The sequence below is a fragment of the Nanorana parkeri genome, unplaced genomic scaffold, assembly GCF_000935625.1.
Source record: "Nanorana parkeri isolate BGI_ZX_2015 unplaced genomic scaffold, ASM93562v1 scaffold1672, whole genome shotgun sequence".
NCBI classification, from domain to species: Eukaryota; Metazoa; Chordata; class Amphibia; order Anura; family Dicroglossidae; genus Nanorana; species Nanorana parkeri.
Window position 1 is genome coordinate 60374 of NW_017307940.1, and position 8651 is coordinate 69024.

Sequence of the window (8651 nt, forward strand, 5' to 3'; positions counted from 1 at the left end):
AAGAAGTGGTAAGAAGGGGTAAAATTGTGAAAGAGCCACCCATCACATAAGGTGGATATGCCACTATGGATATTTTTGATTATATGGAAAATAGAACAGTTAATTTAGAGGATGTTTTTGGTTACACTGAACAAAAAAGTTTAATGACATGAATTTTTGCCTGAGAAAATTAAAACATAAGATGGAAAAGAAGATAAAATTATGGTGGGATTGTGCAACAATTGAAAAATATCTAGCAGAAGGAATTGTTCCCAGACGCTTGAGGTGGGATGAAACACCTAATGATGGTCTTTCAGACAATGAATCCATGGAGGAATGGTTTTTGTTTTTTAATAATAGTGGATTAGAGTTGCATAAGTTACTAAGGAAAAGGAAACAAAGGAAACTTGGCAAATTAAATGGGGAGATAGAAGAACCAAGGGGAAAGTTTAACCCCTTACAGGAAAATAGGGATTACACTGTGGCATCTAATGAATTCAAAGATTCCCTTCAACAAAACAGACCAGGAAGTGAGAAATATTAAAAGCAAAAAATATAATCGGGATAAAAATGATTACTTGGCCAAACAGGTTTTTAAATGGCAAGTAAAAATCTCTGAAGAGGGTGAGCCAATGTCAGCTAATACATCCCCTGAGAGAGCCCCTCTAATTACTTCCAGGGATACTATACTAGCCCATGATGTTGCAAGACAAACACAAACTGAAGGACATGAGGACATTCACAGAGGGAGAATGCCGAGATCCTTCCCATTGGCCCCAAGGGGAGGTCAGAGAAGAGGCTGGAACAGATACCCAATAAGTACTATCCTTGTCGCACTCCTTACCGATATGTCCCTTGTAGTGGGGGGTGCTCGTAGTGACCGCGGATGGCGCCGCGAATGTCAGCAAAATTGTAGAAATGTCACCAGCACACCAGTGGCGTAACCAGAGTTAACATGCAGTCAGGGGGGAAGGGGGAGAAGTAATAAATGGGACCCAGATTATGAGATGCGAAATAATTGGACTCCCCATACTTACAGAGATTCTGATTTTGAAATTCCTACACGTAATCGTTTTACCACATTGAACCAAGATGATGCCAATAGAGACGAGTTTTTTTAGGGAGGAAACCCCGGTTCCAACGGGACTGGCAACGAGAGGCACCACAAAGAGACAGAATAATTATGGAAGAAAGAGGGGATGTAGATCAGGTCGACAACACAGGAAAAAGAAAGGAGGTTTTAGGGGAAGGTATTATTAATTTGAGTTCTACAATCCTTAGTAAAGAAGAGATGTTGGTGCTTGACAAGGGGCTTAAATATGCACATAATAAGCCCCTCAGCCAGTTTGACACCTACATCTCCATTAATAAGTTCACTCGCAAACTATGTATAAAAAAACATTTTCTAAGGAATCCAGTACCTCCCAAGAGTATGGAAACTCAAAGTGAATTCAGACATACCACACTGACCAACAAATCAACATTTAACCCAGCCCCTCACAACACCAAATATATTGAAGTATTTAGAAATTTGATAGTCATAGATTTGGAAAAACTGAAATTGAAACCATCTAGACATCCACAACATCTGAATAAAGGATTAGCGAACTGGAGAAGGATAAGAATATCATAGTCAGACCTGCTGACAAAGGCCTCAGATTGGGACACATATGAGGTTTTAGCTAAAGACCCCACAAGAAATTTTAAGAGAGACCTAGACCGGTTAGTGAAGAGAGGGCGAAATTGTGATATCCTGACAAAAAAGGAAAGTAGATTTTTAGCACCATTGGAATGTAGGATTCCAATCATCTATTATTTAGCAAAGATCCACAAGAATTTACATCATCCCCCTGGGAGGCCAATAGTAAATGGTATAGGGTCTGTCACTAACAGATTAGGGGCATATGTTGATTTTTTCCTGCAACCACTCATCCAGAGAAATGAGGCATATCTACGAGACACTAAACACTTTATTCAAATTGTGGAGGGCCTCCCTTTTGACTCTCACTGTTTTTTGGTTACAGCAGATGTCGCCTCTTTGTACACTATTATTAATCATCTAGATGCATTATCTTCTGTTCCGTGGCTGTTGGAGATGGATAATACCATTCCAAAATTACAAAAATAATTTTTGCTTGAAGCGTTGCGGTTCAGATTAGAAAGAAACTATTTTTGGTTCGATGACAAGTTCTACACCAAAGGACTGGTGTGGCTATGGGGGCTAAATTTGCCCCCAGTGTGGCAAATTGTTTTATGTGGAAGTGGGAGAAGGAGACAATCTTAGACAATAAACACAGGGAATTGATCATCTATAAACGCTATATTGATGACATAGTCATGGTTTGGAAGGGAGAGAGAGGTGGATTGGAAAACTTCCTCTCCTATCTAAATAGAAATTCTAAAAATATTTGTCTCCCATACCACATTGACCAACACAAATTACATTTTTTAGATGTTGAAGTTTTTTCTGAGGAACAACAGTTAATGGTGAAGTCTTTTTTCAAAGATACTGACAGAAATGGATATCTCCCCACATCCAGCTGCCATCATCCATCATGGATATATAATATCCCTAGAGGGCAGTTTGTAAGAATGCAACGTAATTGCACAAAAGACTTGCATTTTGAAGAACAATCTAAAGTACTTAAGAATAGATTCCTACAGAAAAGGGCACACTGACGATTTTTTAGATGCAGAATGCCAAAAAGTGGCGAGAATGGACCGCAACTGCATTTTAGCAGAAAGAATAGAAAGAGCCCCCCTTGAGGAAGAAAATAAGTTAAATGGAGCCATTATTATGGATTATAATATCCAGTATAAGGACATAGAAAAAATTATTAAAAAACATTGGAATGTACTCAACCTAGATGTTCAGTTATCGGGCATTTTGCCAGACAAACCTAAATTTATTTACAGGAAAACCACCAGTTTGAAGGAAAGAGTGGTTAAAAGTGTCGTAGATCCTCCCCAAAAGAAAAATGGGTTAATTTTCCCTCATTTGACAGGATTTTATTCATGTAGACATTGCTATGCATGTATGCATACTAAAGGAAATCCTAGAAAAAGAACTAGTTTTGAGCTAACGGTTACAAAAGATACCCACAACATTAGAGATTTTATATCATGTGACACAGAAGGGGTGGCCTCCAATATATTGGTCGCACCACCCGCAAGTTAGCCATTCGTGTAAGAGAACATATATACAACATCAAACGTGGTTTCAAAGATCACTCAGTCTCTCTACATTTTAAAAAATGTCATAATAAAAACCCCGCAGGCTTACAATTTTGGGGTATCGAACGAGCTAAGAAAAATTGGAGGGGAGGGAACTGGAAAATAAGTTTGGCCAAAAAGGAATCTGAGTGGATCTTTAGAGCTAAAACATTAGTCCCCACAGGTCTTAACATAGGTTTCGACCTGAACTGTTTTATTGCGGATACATACATTTTCAGTCTGAATTTTAATGGAGGGAGTATGATTTCTGCCTTTATGGTTTCAGTTTACATAAATCTTGATGTCATAAAAAAGGACGAGGTGTTCCTCATTTATCGAAACAGGACCATCTGGGATTTGATATGGGCAGTCATAGATATCATTTGCCATATAGGTTGTGATTTATCCACCTTATGTGATGGGTGGCTCTTTCACAATTTTACCCCCTCTTTCACATCATTCCTTTGCTGTCTGTTTTTTCTTTTTTTCTTTTCTCCCCAAGGGGTTCATCAATACCCTCATTCTGGTCATCGCATGGGTTTTAAGATGACATATTTTAATATTTTAACTGTTTATGTGATGACAATCCCTTTGTCAGTTCACTTTATCTTGTTTAAATATGGCGGTTTTCACCCCTTATCATTTGGGAGCTCACGATTTGTGACAAGTCACATTTGTTCATATAGGGACTCACCCAGTTGTATTCACCGTATAGGATTTATTTAACTTCTCTGGACAGGATCAGTTCATATCATCCCCTAGAAGAAGATGCCCTCATAATATTCCTTCTAGAGGTTTTTTCACATGGCATGCAATGAATAACAGGATACAATATGGTATACTACAGCATTAGTAAACTTTCACCATTCATGTATCACCCTGTCTTCTTTAACAGACTCACACTGAGGTGGTTTATAGTTTTGGTTTTATTTGTTTCAGATTTCTTATTTTCCACTTACCTTGTGCTGTATGCTTTAATGCTTTACCCACTTAGTTGGATGAAGGGTAATAAGTGCTACAGTGTCAATCACTTTTTTGTATGTTACTCTCAGTTATAACATGTTCAGTATGTTGTTTTTAATGTTGAAAATGTCATGGCCGCCATTTGTTTACGGTGGCTACCATGACAACTGGTCTTAATATATGCGCTCGGTTAAGCTCCTGTCTCCACACCCCTGATGAAGTCACGCCCTTTGATGTAACGTACGTAGGGTGGAGTAGAGGAGCTGAGCGATTTGCACACAGTGTCTGTGGCTGCTTGCCAAATACCTCACTTTTATCTATGATATGTGAGTAGTATTCTTCTTTAATAAAGTCTAGTATCCTTTTTAAACCATCTGCACTACGAGTCTCCACTTTTTATTTTATTTAATGCATGGGCCATTCGGATTAAATGTCTGCTTCCAATTCCTGAGACTGCAAGAGAGTCTGTACCTGAGAGGAGGTAATCACTGGGAGGTATTCGGCAGGAACAGCGCATACAGACCCTGGTGGGTCTCTGCTAAAGGTGAGGTGCATTCCAGAAGATTTCTCTGTTGATGGTCACAGGAGACTAAGTCTATTCTACATCCAATGTTTTATCTTCTATTTACTTAATGGACTATTGAAGATCCAGGAGCATGGACATTTTTTAACCATTTATTATTTTCACTGTAGGGCATGTTACACACATGCGTTTTTCTAGTTGTTATTCTTTGCACATTGCATCACATTGATTCACAGTTAATATTTAGAGCATTTGATTTTTAATTATGGATATTTTGTAGCAATTACATTTACACTGTTATATACATGCGTTTCTTCTTTGTTTTGCACTTTTTACACATTGCATCACATTACTCCAAGGTCAGTATCTACTATATCTGACACTTTTGTGGTCTCACTCATACAGCGCGGCTTTTACCATTAATTTCATACGTTATATCTGACCACACAGATTTCAGCTGCTGCTCAACTTGATTAGAGTGGTGGCGCGAGGTTTCACATTATTCACTCAAGCTTGGAGTGGTGGTTACTTTACAACACACACAGGGACCATGGGGAACACAAGTAGCCACGCAAAACACACATTTACATGCAAGTCAATGGCGACTGTTCACACGTTAGCAATGCGTTGCGCTTAAGAAAATGCCTGCCATGTGAAAAGATGCAGGAGCCATTTTCAGGCAGATGTGTTGTTCCCAAGACATCTCTATGCAGGGAGAAACATGCATTTTTAAAAGCAAAAATGTGCAATAAACATTACGCGGGAAATGCGCAAAAACGCACTAAACTGAAACCTGCCCTAAGGGACAACTTACCCTCTATGATTTGCTTCCTTGCATATCCAACAGCAAGATGTCGATCTGTCGCTACTCTCACTAGCAAGCAAGATTTGGATTTTTGAAAGTCAATAACCGATCCTTTATCTGCAGCAGCTTTTCATGTTGAATTATCCTACATGTAGTCCTCAACACACTCTGTTTGGTAACTTACATGGGAAGCGCTCTCAGTTCAATTGTCATCCCCCTGCTATTTGCTTGTGAGTGACTCACTGGCAGTAATAGAATAACACATGCCGAGTCCCACCTATATCCTCTGTACTACCCCATGACATGTCCCTTAAGATGTATGCTGAAAACAGTCACATGGGTAGTAGGTGGTGACAAAGAGGTTCCAGTCTGTTCACTCATCCACTTGGTGCACAAAGGAAACATGGGAGCCAGTGTTTAAAAATGAAAAACAAGTCTTATTTAGCATTACCACCAGTCCTTGTAAGTTTTACTGTGCCTAGGGTTCAGTTTGGCTCATTCACACCCTCACAGTGGGTTATACAGCATGCAGAAGGCCCATGTTTATGCCTAAAAAGCACAGCTGTAGCCAGCAGTCTGTTTAAAATGAATGCCAGGCTGATAAACGCAGTGGCTGTACAGATCTTCCTGGACATATGTAGGTATACGTGTACACACAGACAGATGTACAGAACACCTGGGTGCATAAACAAGGGCCTTCTGCACATAGATACACAAAGATATATATGTGTGAATTTGCACATTATATACTGTATATTACATACTAGGGATGAAACTATACCGATACTAGTATCAGTGCCGATACAGAGTATTTGGGCAAATACTCGTACTCGCCCAAATGCTCCGATACTGGAACTTCCGGTCAGAGGGAGATCTCCCTCTGACCGGCAGTGCCGAGGGAGTATGGAGCCGGCTTCCTTTCCAATCAGGAAGCCAAGCGCTGGGTTAAGACCCGCCTCCCTGATTGGCAAGAAAGCAGGCTTCACTTGTTGCTAGGCAGCCTGGCTTCCTAACCAATGGGCACGTAATTGGTCAGGAAGGGTAAAAGGCACATAATTGGTCAGGAAGCCAGGCTGCCTAGCAAAAGTGAAGCCAGCTTCCCAGCCAATCAGGAAGCCGGGAGGCGGATCATGACGTGCCACTCGACTTCCTGATTGACTAGGAAGCCAGCTTCACTTGTAGGCAGCCTGGCTTCCTGACCAATCAGGAAGCTGGACGGCGCCTCATGACCCGACGGCACCTCGACACAACACCAGCTTCCCAGGCAATCAGACTTCCTGATAATAGGGGTACACGGCACTGGTATCGGTAGTCAGTACCGGCGAGTACCGAAAAAATAAATATCCGTACTTGTACTTGAAACCCAAAAAAAGCGTATTGGTGCATTACTATTACATACAATAGCTCATCACATACACTGGCTCTGCTTCTTACTTTGCAGTGCTCACAATGCAAGGCTATCAGTCAGAAACTAATTGCGCTCACCGTGCTCCTGTTATCGTATACAAACTTGTTAAACGAGGCAGCAATTATACATTAACCGTTCGCACAGAGTTCGCCAAATTGCAGGTAAAAAGCACACGAAAATCAAGCACTTTAAATGCACTTTAAATGAATGATTTTTTTATTCACTTGCAATGTGCCTCTAATCTAGCCAGAAAATGTACCTACTCCAGGAGTCAATTCCCTAGTGCAGCCGCCTCTCTCCTTTCACGTCATAACCCTCTTCTACTCTCTGTGCTGGCCCAGCTCCTCCCTTCAATTCCGGGTAGAATAATAATTAGGGATGCACCGATATATCGGCCGCCGAAACATATCGGCCGAAAAGGGTACTTTTGGCTGAATGCCGAAAGTGCCTTTTTCCTGCCGATACATCCCTGCTTTCTTTCCTCCCTGCTGGGCACTGCTCTGTGTCCCAGCGGAGAGGAGAGAAAGTGTGACAGCCGACCGAGCGCTGCGGGAGGAGAAAGCTGTGAGCGGCCGGCTCTCCTCCCACACCGCTCAGCCTTCTATCTTAGACTGGCAGAGCGGTGTGTGGGCGGAGACAGCGCTGTCACAAGAGGCTGAGCTCTCCTCCCTGCACCGCTCACTCAGCCTTCTGTGACAGCGTGTCAGAGAGGAGAGGCAATGCAAACACTCAGTGATCAGTGATCGCTGAGTGTTTGTAGATAATTGAGGACATGGTATGTTAACTATATCCTCAATTATGAATGAATGGGAGTGATCTACATTCCCTCCTGTTCATTCATAATTGTGGTTATAGTAAACATACCATGTCCTCAAGATATGAATGAACAAGAACATTCAGAGGATTCCTGTTCATTGATAACAGGGAATACAAAAAAAGAGGTAGAGGACTTTGTGTCTTCAATCTCTTTTTCTATTTTAAAAGGGAAATATCAGGGGTCTAATATTTCCCCGAAACACCCTAAAAGTAAAGTAAAAAATAAAAATATTTAATAAAAAATGAATGCATTAATAAAACGTTTATAAAAATACAATATTTGAAAAATTTGAAAACATTTAAATAAAAAACATTTTCGGTTTCGGTCTGACATCGGTTTTAAAATTTCCATTTCGGAGCACCTCTAAAAATAATGTACACACTGAACTTGGGTGTGTAAATTATCATTAAAAAGTTGGGTGTTATGAGCAGAGGGCCACTGCAAAGTCCCCCGCACACAACGCTCAACTTCCAAGTGGGTATAATCTCTTCCTGAACATAGGAAGAGATTCTACCCGAGCTCTACACCCCTCTCTCACATCAGAGTCCCCCTCTTTACATCAGAGGTATGATGTTGTGTGAACATTTTGAGGCACCCCTAAGAAAGCCAGCAGGCACCCAGGTTGAGAAAGGCTGCACTACACCATCTCTTTAAAAATACACCTTACATAAAATAGAGATAGGACTGCCATTGCCTGCCTCTTTCTGAAAAGGCAAGTTGCCTAGTTGTGTCTTTCAATACTTAATCATTGACCCCGATGCAGTAAATAAAAGTCAGTATGAAGTGTGTACTCCTTTTGTCTTTACCTGTTCTGGGTCAGTGACTGAGAGGGTATTGAAGACAGCAATTCAGTCTCACAGGCAGACACCTAGCATTTCTTGGAAGCAAGGTCAGCAATGATAGAAAAAAATTAAATAAACTCTCTCTATATCTATATATAGAT

At 40.8% G+C, this 8651-nt stretch overlaps 1 protein-coding gene across 1 annotated transcript in view; it reads right to left on the bottom strand.

The window, feature by feature from the left end:
- Positions 1–8651, bottom strand: part of LOC108799252 (beta-Ala-His dipeptidase-like) — a 47083-nt gene that overhangs the window by 36992 nt on the left and 1440 nt on the right. The window lies entirely within an intron of this gene.